Consider the following 21603-nt stretch of genomic DNA (forward strand, 5'->3'; position numbering starts at 1 on the left):
ATCATCCGTTTCCTGACCTTCCTTTGGATATTGTATCAACTTGCCAAATAATTTGAAATGTGTAATTATACAAAACAATTATTTTGATCGACAGGTCAACAGAATGCAATGTGAAAATCTTAATGTTAAAAATGCCATCTCACCCACTGCCGTGTTGCTGTGCATCTACAAACTTTCTACACTTGTGTGGGCGAATCGAGATTTCTATCTTTCATCTCTTCATTTGCCACATTTCGCTGGCGTGTGGGCTGATTTGATGTTTACAAAGTGCGAACACCAATTCCTGCTGCACTGGACTACAAAGGATAAGCACCCAGCATCTTTTGTTCAAAACAAAAACAAAAGCCGCTCTTATTTAAGAAATTGTGTGTTTCCAGCCACTTCCTGTAGAATAACGCCACCATCTGATTGTGTAAGTATACTTACTGTCCTACACTTTTTCCATTCAGCTCTTGGAAATACATTAACAAAATAGGACCACCAGTGCTGCCCACGGAGAGTGTGTGTGTGGGAGGGTCTTTTGCTTTCCATCACACTAATATGAGACAATTAGACATGTTTATTTTGCACACAAAGCTATAAACAATGTCCAGATTTAGACAAATTTGGGTCGGTCTAAATGCGTTCTTTTGAGAACATGCAAAACTACTGTTAACTAATTTTATTTTCAATCAATTCAGGTTAGTTATGTAATTATTTCTGAGGTATTTTTTGGTTAAAATTGAAAATAATGGATGTCACCATGCACAGTGCAGGCAAACCATTGTCCAATGTCGGAGTGTAGGCAGACAACTCCTAGGAGTGGTTGTCCTTATTCCTTGGAGAGAGACTGACACATTTGAGCCCCTCAAACCACTCTTGTCAAATCCCCATTTCTTGGGTCTGACACTTCTATATAATGATGTGGAGGAATTGGCACAGTAAAAGGTCTTACAACACCGGTTAAAGTCCAACAGGTTTATTTGGAATCACGAGCTTTCACCTCGACACTCACCTGATAAAGGAGCTGCGCTTGATTAAGGAAATCACGTGTAATAAGGTTAAAGTTAAAAGAGGAAAATAAAAGAACCTTAAAATTAAGCTAAAAAATGAAAAATGGCTGTTGTTTACTGCAACGCTATTGGTGACCAAGAACTGCATGTGTTCATTTCTGGTAGAATCCTTGCCATTACCTTTTAAGTACAGAAGAAGCGGTGGCGTAATGGTATTGTCACTGGGCTAGCAATCCAGAGAACCAAAATCATTCTTTGGGGACCTGGGTTCAAATCCTATTTTGGCAGATGGTGAAATTTGAATTCAATAAAAACCTGAAATTAAAAATCTAAAGATGGGATGAAACGATTGTCGTAGAAACCTGTCTGGTTCACTAATGTCCTTTAGGGAAGGCAATCTGTTGTCCTTACCTGATCTGGCCTACATGTTGACTCCAGATCCACAGCAACGTAGTTGACTCTTAAATGCCGTCAGGGATGGGTAATAAATGTTGGCCTAGCCAGCAATACCCACATCCCATGAATAAAAAAAACAAGAATGAGATACAACCACAGTGTTTAACTAAACCATGTGAAAAATGACATTTTCCACATGACTTGTAAAAATGAGAACTGGTGATTTATAATTCCTGAGATGTCAGTTAAAGAGTGTAATAATTCATAATGAATATAAAACTATTAATATACCCAGTGTTTGCTCATAGAATCATGGAATGACCCAGCACACAAGGGAAACCATCACATCTATGTCAATTCTTTCAAAGAGATATTCACTTAGGTCCATTTAGCTGTTTACCTATGGCCCTGCAATTCTTCCTCACCATAAACTTATACAATTCTTTTCTGAAAGTTACCTTCACCTCCCTTACAGGCTACACATTCAAGATCATAACAGGCTGAGGTAAAAAATGCCTCCTCAACTTTGCCTCTGGTTCTTTTGTCAATTGCCTGAAATCTGAGCCCTCTTAGTACCGATCCTTCTGCCACTGAAAACAATCTCTTTATTTACCAAAGCAAGCTATATTGTTTTTGAATATCACTATTATGATTTAGCATTTCTTTTTTGCTTTTGTATCTTGGTAGTCATGAAGATCTATCTAAACAACACTCATGATTTACAATTGCCAGGCAATGACCATCACCAATGAAAGAAAATGCCATCTACATCTCCATAACATTCAACAATGTTACCACCACTTAATCACCCACTATCAACATCCTGCTGGTCACAATTGGTGGAAACTGAACTGGCCCAGCAACATAAATGCTGTGACTCAAGAGTAGGTCAGAGATTGGCAAGTCCGCAGCAAATAACCCACCTTCTGTTTCCCAAAAGCCTGTCCAACATCTACAAGGTACAAGTCAGGTGTATGATGGAATGCACAATAATAGTGAAGTAGGTAATTGCAGATACTGTCACCATCTCAGTAAGAAACATGAATCTGGGCACTTTTGATCTTTCCCAGCTGTGAAGTCCAGAGTGTTCCGGGGTGTTTTCATGATGTCGGAGATGCCACTTGTCTTGCAACCAGGAGGGTTTCTCCATTGCTTTGGATCTTAAAACATTTTAAAGCACTTTGCTCTGTCTCAGTTCAAAATGCAAAACTTTCCAGTCAGCTGAAAAGATAAAGGGGCATAGCCCCAGGACAGATGGCCCATTAGCAGGTTGTGTAGGGTAATTTTTATATGGTGCACACTGCTGCCATTGTGCAGCAGTGGTGAAGAGGGTGAATATTGAGGTGCACAATCCAAAGATGTGCAGGTTAGGTGGATTGGCCATGATAAAAATTGTCCCTTAGTCCTCAGGGCTGTGCAGGATAGGTGGGATTACGGGGATAGGGCGGGGGAGTAGGCTAAGGTAGGTTGTTCCTTCAGAGGGTTGGTGCAGACTCGATGGGCTGAATGGCCTCCTTCTGCACTGTAGGGATTCTATGATTCTATGACAAGGTGCCAAACAGGTGGATTGCTTGGTGTTGAGCGTCTGAGTTTTCTCTCATTCAGGGAAGTGGAGAACATTCCATTGAGGAAAAGAGAAACATTTCCTATAATCTATAATCAGAGAAAGAAGTAGGCCAATCAAGAAGAAATCATTAAGTGGTGACAAGTTTCAAAAGCCTACAGGTTGCAATGGGAAGGCTAGGCATCAGAAAGTGATGTGAAACAATAACAATGATTAAACAAGTTAACATTACATTGCCAAAGAAATAGACACTGATCTGATTTACACTAAATTAGGCATTAGAAGAATGCATTTAAACACAATAATACAAAGTATGCACTTACAGTGTGACACAGAATAACTGGCCCACATTCGCAGCTCCATGAATATTCGTAGAGGATTCTGGTCTGATTTGGTTGAGAGGATTCTTCCTTTCAACCAAACCAACAAAGTCTGCTTTCCTAAATGGACCCCAAATCAACTCCAAGGCTATCAATTAGATTGAAGAATTTTCAGGGTTTATTATGAACAAAGAATAAATAGCTTCTCAGGCTCACATTATTTTCTCTGCAACTATTTTTTGTGTTATGAAGTAGATCTATCTTGAAGATAAATTGTATAATTGTATAATTGAAGAAATGTATAATCAGAAAGAATGCATGATAACATACTGCTTCCTGGATTTTAAATCCAATAATTTGGATATGATTCTCCATCATGGAGATGTTTTCGTAGGTATTGTTGCAAGCCTGACAGTATGACTTGGACTTTGGGTGCATTAAAGCGCATTCAAACCAAATGACATGAGATCTCCTCCATTAAAACATATTCTGATGTTCAATCAGACTTGGTGTCCAGCTTATTCTTTGCATATTTTGGGTACTGCACACATTGAGTGCTGACGTCTTGTGCTAATATTGTGGGAAAACAGAAAACACCATCCACACTATTGGAAAAACAAAATACTACGGATGCTGGAAACTGAAATAAAAACAGAAAGTGCTGGAAGTATTCCACAGGTTAGGTAATATCTGTGGAGAGAGAAACAGAGTTACAGTTTTAGATCTGTCACCTTTCATCGGAAGTGAGAAAACCTAAAAAGTGATAGGTTTTGAGCAAAGGGGAGGGGGATGAACAACAGAGGAAAGGTGTGTGAGGGGTGGAGGGCAGGATTGATTAAATAATAAAAGATACAAAAAAAACAGAGGGAGTGGCAGTGGAACATATAAAGAAACAAAAGGTTTGTCTAAATTAGGTATGAATGTCAAGATAACAGCTGTCCAAATGCAAAGTAAAGAGATTAACAAGAGAATAAAACTGAACCAGCAAAAAGCCATGAAACAAACTGGGGGCAAATGTAATGATCAAAAATTGTTGAACTCAGTGTTGAGTCTCAGAAGATTGCCAAGTACCGAGTTGAAAGATAAAGTGCTGGTCCTCAAACTTGCACTGAGCTTCGTTGGTTTAGACGTCAGCCATGAAGATCAAGCAGCCTGCTTTCATTTGGCATTAAAACATAGACGCAACAGAATTACTGATAGAATTATCTGTCTCTCTTACCAGTCCTGACTTGTCCCTTGTAGATAATAATAATAATCTTTTATTAGTATGACAAGGAGGCTTATATTAACCCTGCAATTAAGTGACTGTGAAAATCCCCTAGTCACCACACTCTGGTGCGTGTTCGGGTTCACTGAGGGAGAATTCAGAATGTCCAAATTATCTAACAACACATCTTTTGGGACTTGTGGGAGGAAACGGAGCACCTAGAGGAAACCCGCGCAGACACGTGGAGAACGTGCAGACTCTGCATAGACAGTGACCCAAGCTGGGAATCGAACCTGGGACCCTGCCGCTGTGAAGCAACAGTGCTACCGAGCCGCCCATTGGGAGTCAGGACGTTACTCACCACAGGATTCTTAACTCATGAGCTGATCTTGCAGCCATGATATTTATATAGCTGGACCATTTAAGTTGCTGGTCAATGGTTGCCCCGAGAAAGTTGATAGCAGAGAATTCAATAATGAATGTTAAGGGGCAATGGTTAGATTCTCTCTTGTTGGAAATGAGCATTGCCTGGCATTTGTATGGCACCTGTTACTTGCCATTGTCAGTCCAAAACTTTGATATTGTCCAGGTCTTGCTGCATTTGGACATGGACTGCTTTGGTTTCTGTTAGTTACGAATAGTGCTGAACCTTGTGTATTCATCCTCGAGCAGCCCCACATCTGATGTTATAATGGAAGGAAGGTCATTGATGAAGCAGCTGAAGATGGTTGGGCCGAGGACACTAACTTGAGGAACCCGTGCAGTGACGTCCTGAAGCAGAGGTGATTGACCTCCAGCAAACACAGCCATTTTTCTTTGTGCCAAGTATGACTCCAACCATCATCAAATACTTGATAATAACTCAGAAGTTTCAGTATGAATCCTTGACTCTAGATTTATTTGAAATTCAGGTATCATTACAATGCAGAAATTACTTGGCAGCCACGCCAATGCCGTAGGTCTAAATAAACCATAAAAATACTGATACATATATGTCCTGGCACTGACAGTGCTTGGCCCTTCTTATCTCTGTCTTCAGTCTCAACAAAAACTTTTATTTCTCTTGTTTAATAGTCCATCCTGCAGACTGTGATGTTCTGAACTCTCAGGATAAAAGAACATGAAGTTGAAGCTCGTGGGGTTGAATACAAATACCAATGCAGGTTTATTAAATAGCTGTTAACTGTGCAAAGGCTTGATCGAGCCTGAGGCAAAACCCAGGATGCAGGACCCAGATGTCACAAAGTATCATGTGACTAAATCTTTAAGTTGTGGCGATTTCGGAGACATGGGTAGAGCAGGGACAGGAATGGTTGTTGCAGGTTCCAGGATTTAGATGTTTCTGTAAGAACATAGAAGATGGTAAAAGAGGGGGGGGTGTGGCATTGTTAATCAAGGAAAGTATTACGGCGGCAGAAAGGACGTTTGAGGACTCGTCTACTGAGGTAGTATGGGCCGAGGTTAGGAACAGGAGAGGAGAGGTCACCCTGTTGGGAGTTGTCTATAGACCTCCGAATAGTTCCAGAGATGTTCCAGAGAGGAAAGGATAGCAAAGATGATTCTCGACAGGAGCGAGAGTAACAGGGTAGTTGTTATGGGGGACTTTAATTTTCCAAATATTGACTGGTAATACTATAGTTCGAGTACTATAGATGGGTCAGTTTTTGTGCAGTGTGTGCAGGAGGGTTTTCTGACACAGTATGTAGACAGGCCAACAAGGGGCGATGCCACATTGGATTTGGTACTGGGTAATGAACCCGGCCAGGTGTTAGATTTAGATGTAGGTGAGCACTTTGGTGATAGTGATCACAATTCGGTTATGTTTACTTTAGCGATGGGCAGGGATAGGTACATACCGCAAGGCAAGAATTATAGCTGGGAGAAAGGCAATTATGATGCTATTCGGCAAGATTTAGGATGTATAGGATGGGGAAGGAAATGTGGAGCTTTTTCAAGGAACAGCGACTGCGGGTCCTTGATAAGTATGTACCTGTCAGGCAGGGAGGAAGTTGTCGAGCAAGGGAACCATGGTTTACTAAGGAGGTTGAAGCACTTGTCAAGAGGAAGAAGAAGGCTTATGTTAGGATGAGACATGAAGGCTCAGTTAGGGCACTTGAGAGTTACAAGTTAACCAGGAAGGATCTAAAGGGAGAGTTAAGAAGAGCGAGGAGAGGACACGAAAAGTCGTTGGCGGATAAGATCAAGGAAAACCCTAAGGCTTTCTATAGGTATATCAGGAACAAAAGAATGACTAGAATAAGATTAGGGCCAATCAAGGATAGTAGTGGAAAGTTGTGTGTGGAATCAGAGGAGATAGGGGAAGCGTTAATTGGATATTTATCGTCAGTGTTTACACTGGAGAAAGACAATGTTGTCGAGGAGAATACTCAGGTACAATCGCCCAGGCTAAATGGGATTGAGGTTCACAAGGAGGAGGTGTTAGCAATTTTGGAAAGTGTAAAAATAGATAAGTCCCCTGGGCCAGATGGGATTTATCCTAGGATTCTCTGGGAAGCCAGGGAGGAGATTGCAGAGCCTTTGTCCTTGATCATTATGTCGTCTTTGTCGACAGGAATAGTTCCGGAAGACTGGAGGATAGCAAATGTTGTCCCCTTGTTCAAGAAAGGGAGTAGAGACAACCCTGGTAATTATAGACCTGTGAGCCTTACTTCGGTTGTGGGTAAAATGTTTGAAAAGGTTATAAGAGATAGGGTTTATAATCATCTTGAAAAGAACAAGTTGATTAGCGATACTCAACACGGTTTTGTGAAGGGTAGGGCATGCCTCACAAACCTTATTGAGTTTTTTGAGAAGGTGACCAAACAGGTGGATGACGGTAAAGCGGTTGATGTGGTGTATATGGATTTCAGTAAGGCGTTTGATAAGGTTCCCCATGGTAGGCTATTACAGAAAATACGGAAGTATGGGATTGAAGGTGATTTAGTGGTTTGGATCAGTAATTGGCTAGCTGAAAGAAGACAGAGGATGGTGGTTGATGGCAAATATTCATCCTGGAGTTCAGTTACTAGTGGTGTACCGCAAGGATCTGTTTTGGGGCCACTGCTGTTTGTCATTTTTATAAATGACCTGGAAGAGGGTGTAGAAGATTGGGTTAGTAAATTTGCAGATGACACAAAGGTCGGTGGAGTTGTGGATAGTGCTGAAGGATGTTATAGGTTACAGAGGGACATAGATAAGCTGCAGAGCTGGGCTGAGAGGTGGCAGATGGAGTTTAATGGAAAGGGTTCAGAGGAGATTTACTAGGATGTTGCCTGGTATGGAGGGAAGGTCTTACGAGGAAAGGCTCAGCGGCTTGAGGTTGTTTTCGGTAGAGAGGAGAAGGCTGAGAGGTGACTTAATAGAGACATATAAGATAGTCAGTGTTAGATAGGGTGGACAGTGAGAGTCTTTTCCTCGGATGGTGATGACCGACACGAGGGGACATAGCTTTAAATTGAGGGATGGTAGATATAGGACAGATGTCAGAGGCAGTTTCTTTACTCAGAGAGTAGTAGGGGTGTGGAACGCCCTGCCTGCAACAGTAGTAGACTCACCAAATTTAAGGGCATTTAAGTGGTCACGGGATAGACATATGGATGAAAGTGGAATAGTGTAGATCAGATAGGCTTCAGATGGTTTCACGGGTCGGCGCAACATCGAGGGCCGAAGGGCCCGTACTGCGCTGTAGTGTTCTATGTTCTATGTTCTATTAAGTGATCACTCAACACACAACAACAACCCCACATATATAACATTCCTTTCCTTCTTTGGTCCCAGAACAACAATTAACCATAGTACTTGTATATGGTCATCAAAATATATATATGAGAGCAGGAAATTAATTACACAATAATAATACAGCTAATAGGAAAGACAATCTAGTGGGCATCTACACCGCACTGATTGCCTGTGTACTTTAAGGATTTAGTTGTTCTTGACCTCAGAGGTACACTCCGGGTCTTCAGAGGATGCCACTACCCAGGAAGGCCTCACAGTTTCTTGTGTAGAAGGGAGAGTAGTAGCAGCAAGGGGTTCTTTGGCAATTTTGGTATCTGCTGATTGACCAGAAGTAGCAGTCACACGGTCTGATATTATGGAGGGCAGTTCATCCAGAGGTAGTTCTGGCACACACAGTACTAGCACATTGATGTATGTAGATAACAATTGGCTTTTATGTCGCCTCCACACTAACTCATCTTGTGTTTGTACTGTACAGGAGACAGGGCCAATTTCAGCCAATACAGTTACACAGGGACCCACTTCTCGCTGATGGTATAGATGCGTGCCATCACTTGCTCTCCTTATCGAAAGAAGTGCCTTTAGGAATTACCTTCTCTTCTTAGGATTTGTGACTGCTGATTGCATTCTACTATCTTGGACGTCTCCTGCGGCAAAAAAAGATCAAATGCAATTCTCAGCTTCCTCTTCAGCCGTAGTAAAGCTGGGAAACTGAGCAATTGCATGTGTGGTGTAGTGATACCTCACCTTTCTTGAGTAACTAAACAGTTACTCAAGAAACTGTTTAGTTGGCAATTTAATGAACCTTGGTCCTTGGAGGATTTCAGTGCATGCGTCAAGAACTGGACAAACCTTTCGGCAAAACCAGTCGTGGATGTGTGGTAATGTGCTGATTTTATGAGTTGGATATTACTCATCTTTAGATGGTTCTCAAACCCCTGAGCAGTGAATTGTGGGCCGTTATCACTCATGATTTGTTCTGGTTTCCCAAATTAGGCAAAAATCTCATCAAGCTTTTGCATGGTTTGTTCCATAGTTGTTGACTTCATTAGGACCACCTCAGGGCATTTGGAGTGTGCATCTATGACAACCATGAACATGTGCCGTTTGTATGGACCTGCAAAGTAATTGTGTTGTTGCTCATTATGCTTTCCTTAATTTGCTCTGTTTTAATTACGTTTGCTCAAGAGTCGCCAGGTATCTTTCTGATACCACCACAAGGTTCAAAACCGAATACTGATCAATGACTCGATACACCAGTTAGTAAGTTTGAAATCAATGCTCATTTATTTACACACACAGTCAATTATTACTCATGCACAAACTCTACTCACTAAACTACAACTACTACTAATAGCCTATACTTAGCTTCGGGTGCCCACTCAGTCAGAGGAACAATGGCCGTTGTCCGATTCTGATACTGCTGGCTTCGAACTGGTATAGAATAGTAGCGAGGAGCGCCTATCTCGTAGCGTGCGCTGACCTTAGACTTACTTGGCTGGTGCTTGGCGGGCCTCTCGTCACTGAGAGCCAAGGCCAAGGTGAAGGTGAAGAAGAAGAGCGATCTGACTTTGGGGACTCTTCTTTGTACCCTAAAGGGTTTCGCGCCTGGGTGGTTCCTGAACTTGGCCCCAATCATTTGTATTGATTCTCTCCAATAAAGGGGTTGTTCCTCGATCACTGGGTAACCGTTGGCCTGCCTTTGTTTTAGTCTCCACTGGCGCCGGGTAGTCTGCCCTGGTACCGATTACTTAAATGTTTCTCTTTTGTCCCTGGAGATAGCTCATTACTATGCTAATGGCTTGTAGTATCAGTTCTGTCTGGGAGCTGCAAGTTCCAATCCACAAGCAAACCTTGCACCTGCCTGTTTTCCTAGCACTATCCAATTTTCCCTGTACTCTTTGCAAGTGCCCATTTTGAAATCGGGTCGTGGCCACCCCAGGTGGCTACAGTGTAGATGTTTCCAATGCATTTTAGGCCACTCCCACGGATGCAGTGGAGGCAACCCGAGGCATTCCTTACCTGCACACATCATTGGCATAGACCTGCTTATTCTGCAATCTGGGCATCAATTCCTAGCCACCAGAAACAACTCCTTGCAAACTCCTTCATTCAAACTATACCTGAATTTCCTTCATGTAACTGTTCCAAGTTTGTCACAAGTTTGGAGGAACTATTGCCCTCATCCCCAACAACAAGCATCAGCCCTGTACTGCCAAATCGTGGTTTTTGGAAACTTATAGCTTTAGTTCGGGATGAGTTCCTACTATGCTCCCCTTTAATATCATTTCCAGTACCTTCCCCATCGCAGGATCATTTCTGGTCTGTCATTGGACCTGAGCTGCAGATTTGGGACTAATTCTATCTGCAAAAACTAGAAGATACTCTCACTACTAGGTGGTACCTGACCAGCAGGCAAAGGCAAATGTGACAATGCATCAGCATTGGCATGGCTCTCTGACTGATGGTATCTGACCTCATAAAAATGTGCAGATATATTAAAGACCATCTTTGAAATTTGCTTGCTGTCACTGAAGGGATACCCTAATAGAACCATATAATCCCTACAGTGCAGAAGGATGCCATTCAGCCCATCGGGTCTGCATTGACCCTCTGAAAGACTAAGCTGCCTAGGCCCACTTCCCAGCCTTATCCCCGAAACCCCACCAAACCTGCACATCCCTGGACATAGGGGGAAATTTTAGCATGGCCAATCCATCTAACCTGTACATCTTTGGATTGTGGGAGAAAACCAAAGCACCCAGAGGAAACCCACGCAGACATGGGAGAAAGTGCTAACTCCACACATGTGGCCCAAAAATAGTTTTTAAGGGCCTGTGGTCCATCAACAATGTGATGTGACAACTATAGAGGTATTGGTGAAATGTTATCCCACTAAAAATAATACTCAGTGCCTCCTGCTCCAACTGGGTGTAATTTGGATCAGTACTTGTTAAGGTACATGTCACAAAGCTAATGGTCTTTCTTCCCTGTCGGTAGTATGTGTAACACCACTGCCTCAACTCTGTACAGCGAGACATCACAGACAAGTTGTAATGATAACTTTGGGTTGAAATGTAACAATACTTCCTATTTCTTCAATGCATCTTTAACTGACTGATATGCTTTTCGCACTGTGGTATCCATTTCCATGCTGGGTTTTTACACAATAAACTATGTAATGGTTTAAGCAGGAGCACGGTAGCATGGTGGAGGGAGCACGGTAGCATGGTGGTTAGCATAAATGCTTCACAGCTCCAGGGTCCCAGGTTCGATTCCCGGCTGGGTCACTGTCTGTGTGGAGTCTGCACGTCCTCCCCGTGTGTGCGTGGGTTTCCTCCGGGTGCTCCGGTTTCCTCCCACAGTCCAAAGATGTGCGGGTTAGGTGGATTGGCCATGCTAAATTGCCCGTAGTGTCCTAATAGTAAGGTTAAGGGGGGGGGGGGGGGGGGGGGGGGAGTTGTGTTACGGGTATAGGGTGGATACGTGGGTTTGAGTAGGGTGATCATGGCTCGGCACAACATCGAGGGCCGAAGGGCCTGTTCTGTACTGTTCTATGTTCTATGTTCAGAGTGATTAGATTTGAAACAAATTTTGCATAATAGTTAATTAACCCGAGTAATGATCTTAACTGTGTCATTTATTGGTCGTGGGGCCTCCATGATAGCTGCCATGTTGTTAGGTGACTTGTGCAAACTCTTGGTATCCATCACATGACCTAAATATTGTATTGATGTCTGAAAGAAGTCATACTTTATCTTTCCTGACACGAAGACCATGCATCTGAAAGCATTTCAATGCGGCTTCTGGGCTACATAGCTATTTAAAATATTCCTTAGTAACAAGCACCATCAAAACAACTCTCTCAGGCTGTTTAGGCTGTTAAGGCTGTTCAAAGACTTAAATTTTATTCAGTTAGAAATCTGCTGTGTGGCCCCGTTCCTTGGTCCACGAACCAGGCGGTCTGTAATCGTATCATCTAGAGAGTCACCAAATTCACAATTACCTGTGAGTCACCTTCAGGTTGCAACAAAATGCTATATTCCCTCCTTCTAGTTGATTTCATCTGTGAAACCTAAAATGCACTGCAATCATTAATGGTTTGGGAGAAAAATAGTCCTCCTGTATCTTAGTTAATTCTACATATATTTTGCTCCCGGGACTCCTGGGCTGGACCAGACTTCGGAGTAGATTTAAAGTTTTATTGCCAATGGTGCTAAGGAAAGCAGGGACTACTACATTCTTGGAAATCTTGTTAGCTAAAATATAGTAATGAAATCTTTCTGGATAGGATTCCAATTTTCGGATTCTTCTACAAATGGACCAATGGCGTCAAACTGTTGTGCCATTGATACCGGGAATTGCTTGCAACCCTCCTTCAGGAGCTTTCCTTATATAAATGTTGCAGTTTATATTGCAATGTAATTGTAGCAGCTTGTCTTGCAATGCAAGAAATCTCTGTGTCTCACTCTACCTCCACGCACTAGTTTAATTGTGCACGAGGTGAGCTCTGCAGCCTGAACTCCTCCGGGGTGACGGTTTTAATTTTAGGTGTGGGCTTTTCTTTTCTCTGCCCCACAACCTGACCAAATAATTTTTATCTGTACAGAGGCTTGATCTAACCTGAGGCAAAGCCTGTAAAGCAGTTGCTGTTGTCACAAACTATTATGTGACTAAACTCTTAAAGTGACTATGCACCAACACAACAACAACCCCAAATATATCACACAGGTGCAGACCCAGAAATGAATGGCCTCACTGACGGCAATCAAGCTCAACATTTATTAGGGGAATGAATGTAACCATGGCATATTAAAGCTGAGGAATTAAAATGTAGTTTACCAAGCCCTATTATTAAAAGCTAATCAAAATAGATGTACATTGGCATTCAAAAGCATGCCATCAATTATAATGGTTCAAGATGTTCCAGTCAAGGCTCTAACTTTTCAATAGTTTGGACTGAGGTTACCCCTAAAATCCTCTAAATCCATATTTCTTTACATCTGTATGTGATATTCAATCTCACTCACAATGATCTTTTTCATAATAACAGGGAAATAATCATGGAGCGTGCATAGCTGAATTCCCAGTGCATTCATTCAACCCTGGCGTGTCAGTTTACCCTCCAAATTTCCCCGTCAGATCACATTCTTGTGTTTAGTTTGGCAGAAAGGAAATGTTATCGGACTAGTACCTCTGCTATTTGAAGTGTCATAAATAAATGTACCAAAGATGCAAGCGATAAACATGAATGAGGAAGTTGTCCATTTAGTCAATCCTGTTTCCTTCATAGAGTCTACTGTTCTAATTTAATTGATCCTGCCTCCATTGTCCGACCGAGAGATTTTTTACCACATGTTAGACAATGTTTTTGTATGAAAAAAATCAACAGTTCGAGTTTCCCTTTTGGCAGGCTGAACCTGGGATGTGTTGAATGAAGCATGAGGAACCCAAGCTGATTCTTGCCCACAACCACCACAACAACATCAACTTACATTTACATACCACCTTTGACATAATAACATGTCTCAAGCCGCATCACAGGATCATTAGGAATCAAAATGTAACACCAAGTCACATGTTAGACGTTTAGCTGCTGTTGTATAAAGAGTCAAAAGTTCTGCTCCTTTTCACCAACACTTTTATTTCATTTCAACAGACTATGCACAAAACTCTAACATCACATCACCTGACACAAAGGCCACCTGAAGCCCCTTTACATATTAGTGTCAATTATTGGATACTTATCATAAATGAGACAACTAATTGGAATGTCTCTTAACCCATTACTTAACATCACATAAGGATATATATAGGTCAAATTTCTGAAAGCTTGGTCAACAGATAGTTTTTAAGAAGTGTTTCAAAGGAGAAAATGAGGTCGAGAGCTGAAGAAGTGTAGAAAAGGAATTCCAGAGTGTAGGACTGAGGCATCTGAAGGCACAACCATCAATGGTGGAGCAATCAAAATCAATGATGTTCAAGAAGCCAAAATTAGAGGAGCGTAGATATCTCACAGGGCTGCACACTAGAGGAGATTACAGAGATAGGTAGCAGAGAGGCCATGGAGGGATTTGAAAAGAAAGATGATAATTTTAAGATCAAGATATTGCTCGATGTGAGCCAATGCAGGTCAACAGTGCAGGGGTGATGGATGAAGAGGACCCGTGAGTTAGGACACGGGAAGCAGAGATTTCAATGACCTCAGGTTTACTGAAAATAGAATGTGCGAGACTAGCTGGGGTGCAGTAACGCACCGGAAAGAATACAGGAACGACAGGTCACTTAGGCAAACATCAGTCATTGGGAAAATGCTGGAATCTATTATTAAGGAAGTCTTAATAATGCACTTAGGAAAGTATAGCATGATTAGAATAAGTCCACATAGTTTTACAAAAGGGAAACCCCTGTCTGGTAAATTATTAGAGTTTGGGAGGATGCAGCTAGTAGGGTAGATAAAGGCGAACCAGTAGAAATAGCTTCCCTGGATGTCGAAAAGGCATTCGATAAGTGGCACACAAAATGTGAATAGGCATGATAAGGGCAAGTGGAATTTGGGGTAATAAATGAGTAAGGATAGAGGATTGGTTAACAGACAGGAAGCAAAGAGTGGGCATAAACAGGACATTTAAAAGTTTTGCAGGCTTTGTCTAGTGGAGTGCGGTAGGATCAGTGCTGGGGCCTCAGCTTTGACAATCCATATTAATGGTACAAAATTCTAACAGTGCTGAACAGGCTAGAGCCAGGAAGATGTTTCCCGTGGTTGGGGCATGGAGAACCGGGGACACAGTCTCAGGATATGGGCTTGACCGGTTAAGACATATGAGGTAAATTCTCTTCACTCAAAGCGTACTGAACTTGTGGAATTCTCTACCACACAGGGTTGTGGAGACCAAGTCAATGAATGTATTCAAGAAAGGGATAGATTTTTAAAATATATTAATGGCATCAAGGGGTATGGGGAGAAAGCAAGAATATGGCATTGGGATAGAGGATCAGCCTTGACCATTTTGAATGGAGGAGCAGTCTCGAAGGGCCGAATGGCCTACTTCCTTTCTAGTTCCTATGATGCAGATGAAGAGACGGAGAGTAAAGTGTCTATGTTTTCTAATGATACAAATCCAGATGGAAATGTAAGACACCAAAAGGTTGCAGAAAGATATTGAGTGAGTGGGAAACAAGATGACGGCAGATAGTCTATAATGTGAGGAATTGTGAAGTTGTTCAGTTTGGTTGCAGGAATCGAAACAAAAAATATTTTTAAAAAGGTGTGAAACTCATTAGTGTTGATGTTCCAATGGATCTGGGTGCGCTTGTGCAAGGAATGCAGAAAGTTAGCGTGCGAGTATTGCAAGTAATTAGGAAGGCAAATGGCATATTGACCTTTATGGCAATGGGGTAGAAGCAGAGGAATAAAAAAGTTTTGCTATAATCATACAGGATTTTAGTGAGACCATAATTGGAACACTGTAGTTTTGGTCTCATATTTAAGGAAGGATATACTTGCATTAGAGGTGTACAGTGAATGTTCAGTAAATTGGTTCCTGGGATAAAGAAATTGTCCCATGATTAGAGTGTGAGTAAATTGGGCTTGTATTCTATCAAGTTTAGAAGAATGACAGGTGACCTCATAGACACATACAAGATCCTGAAGGGGCTTGCCAGGTTGTATACTGAGAGATTGTTTCCATTGGTTAGAGAATCTAAAACACAGGGGGTGGGGGGTGCACAGTCCTAGGAGAAGGGAACGATAATTTAAGAATGAAATGAGGGGGCGGCACGGTGGCGCAGTGATTAGCACGGGTTTCATCCGTGAATGTCACTGGCAAAGACCAGCATTTATAGGCTACCCTTAATTTCCCTTGAGAAGGTGGTGATGAGTCAACTCATTGCATTGCTGCAGTCCATGTGGTGTAGATACACCCACTGTGCTGTTAGGAAGGGAGTTCAAGAATGCCAACCACAGTAAAGGATCGTCAATATATTTCAAATTCAGGATGATATGTGGCTGCGGGGGATAATTGCCGATGGTGGTGTTCCCATGCATTCTCTGCTCTTTGTACATTTTGGGGTTTGGGAGTCACAGATTATCCAAAATAGGCGGTTAAGAATTCATAAATAATTTTATGGTAGATCATTAAGTTTATTAAGAGGTAACAGTTTAGGTATGAAAAATAAGCAGAAAAAAACGTATGACCTGTCACAGGTGAGAGTGGTGAAAATGGATGTTCTTGCCTTGCTTCCTCATGGCCCGGAGGCAGGTTCTGCTGGGATGGAAATCCTGCACTCCATCTCGTGCCTCGGCCAGGTTAGGCAACCTCATGGAATTTCTATATTTGGTAAAGGTTAAGTACTTTACCTTACTCAGTGGAGCGGTTCTACCTGAGGTGCCAATTGTTCACCTTATACTTTAAAGAATTAGTCGCCATCAGCCGTTGGGGTGGGGGAGGCAGGGGGTGCAGTTATTATTATTGTTGGGGGTAGGTTAATTTTGTTGCACTGGTGGGAGTTATATGATCGGTTGTGGATTACTTTTGTGTCTTTTTTATTATCATGACACTGTATATATTAGCTGTTTCCTGTTTGATATTTATGTCGTGTTTATTATCAATGAAAATTTTTAAATAAAAATATTTTCAAAAATTTAAATATGTATATTTCCAGAAGGCAAAAACAGGCAGAAATAGCAAATGGGATTCAGTTTTAAGAAGCACATGTTCCTCTTTAGAACATCAAAATAAGGGGAAATAAACACAGCAGCTATTTGCAACAGTTCAAGAAATACATCCACTTCAAAAGAAAAGATCAAATAAGTGGAAAGACTGTCCTACGTAGTTTCCATTTTAAACTCTTTTGAAAGGAACAATTATCAAATAAACAAGTATATGAGTGATCAACCCTTGAAAGGGGAAGTGTCTATTTCTACTCCTTTTGAATAAACTAAAAACAAAGTAACAGCCACTTAAAGGAGTGCTGCAACTAAAACAAAACACAAAGGAAATTTATCAAATTGAAATAATCTTCTCTGGCCTAATGATGCACTCAAGTCACTACAGCGCCTTCAGGTCATGGAGGACCTCAAGCATATTGGTGGACACTGTATGCTCCCACTCCTGGGATACCCACAGACGTAATCAATGAAATGAGACATGAAGTTGGGTTGATGGTCTCCTCAACTGCCCATTTTCCGAACCTGTTAATGGCTACTTTGTTCAGACCCATGAGCAGGCCAGTGAGGAGATTTTCCTCTCTGCAGCCCCAAGAAATTCATAGCTTCACACGATTCATTGACGTCCTAAAGGTGACTTCCACTGTTTGAACCATTCAGGTGAGGCTCTGCAGGACACTTCTGAGAGGGTCTCCTGCAGAGTTTTGATCTCTTGCACCCTTCACAACCTGGCAAGTGGGGAATGCCTCGCCAGAGGGAGAAATGGAGGAGACTGAGAACTCCTCAGATGATGGTGCAGGAGGGCACACCAAGCAAAATAAAGGACACACCAAGCAAAATAAATAACTTATTTACAATAACGGTATATACACCCTACCGGGTCTCTCTCTGGTCGGTGCCTTACTGGCCGGCCTATTATACAATGCTAAATGGAGTTCCCCTGCCCCTAAGCCGGGGGAGCTCATACTCTGGTACAACCACGGGGAAGATAATCATTCCCACCCCGTCTGTCTTAGGCGGGATTTTACAGGCCAGGAGCCTGAAGAGAGAGATGACGGTCAGCTTTCATGTGACAATGTCATCAAAGAAACCTGATGTGGAAGATGTGCCTGTGCCACACTGATGGCCACAGGATTCCAGGAGGAGAGAGATACAGGCAATGGGAGAAAGCCACAATCATCCTGTCCCTTAGTGCCATGCCATTACACTGAAAGAGATTTACAATCAGTTACATCGACAGCAAGTTCTGCTTTTGCACTTGTACCTTCAACCCCCATGATTCACGAGACTATATGTGGAACCCTGTACAGTGTACTCTGGGGTGTGAAAGTCAACACAACCGTGCTGACACTGCATCAAAGAACCTTATGCAGTCATGATCAACTTAATGTGAAACTACTGCTGACAGTGAATTGAGCGGATGGTTGAAGATCTCATCATCTTGTCAGCTCTTGTGTTTTGGCACTACCACTGAGGAGACACAACTACAGCTATCCCCTCGGGCTGCTGAGCAGCCCTCACACGATGCTGTCTTGCAAGTAATAAGGTTACAAACTCATCCAGCTCTCACTTCCAAGCAAGATTTTGACACATCTCCCCGACATCACACAAGGGTTTGGTAACTACCTTGAGTGAGGTTAACATCATATGAATGTGAGGCTCGCAAAGGGAGGTGATAAGTTAGTGGGAGGATGTCTCAAATTTTACAATAAGAGGACACCCGTGTGAATGTGTACGGTGCCTCCAAATGGCCAAACTATTCTCATTGACATCAAATGTACTTACAAAAATACAGCTGAGCGGGAGAAAACGAAATGTGCACTCGGGGAAATATGGTGGCCGGGCCTTTGACCTAATTCGGTAACAGCAAGCTGGATGAATTAGTTCCTGCCTTGCCATGTGATTTGGGGAGCTACTCACCTAATAAATGAGTTTCCGAGTATGAAATTGGGTGCAACATTCCAACAAGCGGGAAATGCAATTCTTTAAAAAAAATAAATTTAGAGTACTAAATTATGCTTTTCCAATTAAGGGGCAATTTAGCGTGGCCAATCCACCTAACCTGCACATTTAGGGTTGTGGGGGTGAAACCCATACAGACACGGGGAGAATGTGCAAACTCCACACGGACAGTGATCCCGGGTCAGGATCAGACCCGGGTCCTTAGCGGCATAGAAAGCAATGCTAACCATTGCGCCACCGTGCCGCCCTGGTGAGGGGATGCAATTCCAACCAACGGGAAATGCAATTCCGACCTGCGTAAAATGCCATTGAACCTGGTACGCCAAGGCTGGGTGGGTTGTGGAAGTGATGGTCGGTAATTTTCCAGCAGAAACATGTATCAAGGTGCAGGTTGTTTTGCCTGGAGGGGTCGGCTGCTTGATGCTCCACCGGTTGGATGTTGCAGAAGACTGGCAATTTTTCAGTTCTCAAAGGCATATAGAAATTTCAAAATAATCACTCGAATCATGTGACCTTTTTTCTCCACAATTACTTCACAAAGGATGTTTATCCAGTGTCTGGAACTGGCTTTAATTTCAGGACTAATAATGTCCCAGTCAATAATTGCTGAAAGAGTTACCAACCATATTGAGTATCTGGTGTTGGGAAGCTATTATCTAGGCAGAATCACTGAATCTGCCAACAAGGCAAGCTTATCAGATGCAAATGAATTCCTTTTTGTTCCCTTTTCAAATGGGCATGGACTGTCCTAGGTATGATATGAGTCTGTTAGCAGCTTTGCATGCATAACGAGTTTTGATTTGTGAGTCTCCTGGTTTCATGATTACAAGGGACCTGGACAATTAGGTGTGAGATTCCACAACTGCAAAAAGTATACTTTTGTTCTTGTTACTCCTGGACGTAGCTCTCAGACAAAGGGCCAACCCTGTGGTCATGTAGCAGCCATCTTTTTCGTTCAGCAAGAAATCCATTTTTGAAAATAGTAATAAGGATAACATACAATGTTGGATTTCTACTTGTGTCATTGGAACCCAACTATTCACTTCAGTCATTGCAATAGCAGCCAGTTCCACATTCTTACCACTCTGTGTGTAAATACGTTTCTTCTGAATCTTAATAGAGTTCATGGACTCTGGCTATGCTCTTCCCCACAAGTGGAAACATTGGGCGAGATTTACCAAGCATCCTGCCGGTGGCGGGAGCTTCTGGCCCAATGGGGTTTCCCATTGAATGCACTCCTCACCAACAGGAAACCTATGGTGGGGGTGACCGTCTGTGGGACCAGAAGACCCCACCCACAAGAACAGCCGGAAACTTCAGCCATTGTCTCTGCATCTATTCTGTCACAATTCTAACATTCTCCATTAGGTTACCCATCTGCCTTTTTTTAAAAGAACAGAGATCCAGCTCATTAATGTTTTCCGGTTATCTGTTCCCAGACATTTATGGTATCATCCTTGTAAATATTTGCTGCACCCTCTCCAGTGCCTCTATATCCTTTTTACAATATGGTGATCAGAACTGTAAGCAGTACTCCGAGTGCATCCTTAGTTTTTTATAATTTAAGAGGCAATTTATTACTTTTTTTTCCAATTAAGGGGCAATTTAGTGTGACCAATCCACCCAACCTGCACATCTTTGGGTTGTGAACTCCACACAGACACGGGGAGAATGTGCAAACTCCACACGGCCAGTGACCCAGGGCCGGGATTCGAACCCGGGTCCTCAGCGCCATGAGGCAGCAATGCTAACCACTGTGCCACTAGCTGCCCTCTGAGTGCATTCTAACTAAGGTTCAATACAAGTTTATCATCACTTCCTTACTTTCCAATTCTATCCTTCTCGAAATAAAACCTCATGTTCCTTGCCTTGCTAACCTATGGCACATGTGTTAATGATTGGTATATTCATACGTTGAGCTCCTTTCATTCTTCAACCCTACCCAGACTCACACCTTCAATGTAATAAGTGACCGCCTGTTTTTTTCTATCAAGGTATACTACCTCACATGTACTTCCATTAAACTTCATTTTCCAATTATTGTCCATTCTGCAACATTATTAATGTCCTCCGATAATTTATTGTAGTCCTCCTCAGCATTGCCTATCCCCCAATCCAATTTGGTGTCCTCCACTAAATTTAAAATTGTGCTTTATTCCAAAGTGCAAACCGTTGATGTAAATTGTGAATAATAGTGGTCTCAGCGGTGAGCCTTGTGGAACCCCACTACCAAGTTCTGCCACTCAGAATAACTATTCTTTACTCCCCACTTTCTATTTTGAAACCACCCAGCATTCCATTCTGCCATTATAGGCTCACACCTCCAGCAACTCAGTGGGCAAAATATTTTAAAATATAAACGTACATGAGCAGTTCTACCTAATGAAGTACACTGTGAGATGTCTCGCTCCAGCAAAATCTGGGCCATTAATTTGTCGCTGGGTCAAAATCCTGGATTACCCTCCCTAACAGCACTATGGGTGTACCTACAACATCACATGGACTGCAGCTGTTCAAGAAGACAGCTCACCATCACTATGTGAAGGACAATTAGGGATGGGCAGTAAATGTTGTCCCAGCCAGCGACATGCGCATCAAGTAAATGAATTTTAAAAATGAAGTTACTGCAAATTCTATTTTTCCTTACAGATGTACCTCTCCTGCTTTAGCATAAGAGGGCGCTGTCGGATTAAAATCAAATTGGTCAGTTCACAAATGGCAGCAGATCTAGGCTTACAGAAAGGGCACATTATAAA

The 21603-nt window shown here is 42.3% G+C and overlaps 1 protein-coding gene across 1 annotated transcript in view; it reads right to left on the reverse strand.

Moving 5' to 3' along the window:
- Positions 1-13800, reverse strand: part of LOC119976225 (hepatocyte cell adhesion molecule-like) — an 86281-nt gene extending 72481 nt beyond the window's left edge. Inside the window, exon 1 of the mRNA XM_038816565.1 lies at positions 13713-13800. The gene's annotated coding sequence lies outside the window, so the exon portion shown is untranslated. The remainder of the gene's footprint in view (positions 1-13712) is intronic.
- Between the last annotated feature and the right edge of the window lie 7803 nt (positions 13801-21603).

Source organism: Scyliorhinus canicula, chromosome 13 (assembly GCF_902713615.1).
Source record: "Scyliorhinus canicula chromosome 13, sScyCan1.1, whole genome shotgun sequence".
In the NCBI taxonomy this organism is placed as follows: domain Eukaryota; kingdom Metazoa; phylum Chordata; class Chondrichthyes; order Carcharhiniformes; family Scyliorhinidae; genus Scyliorhinus; species Scyliorhinus canicula.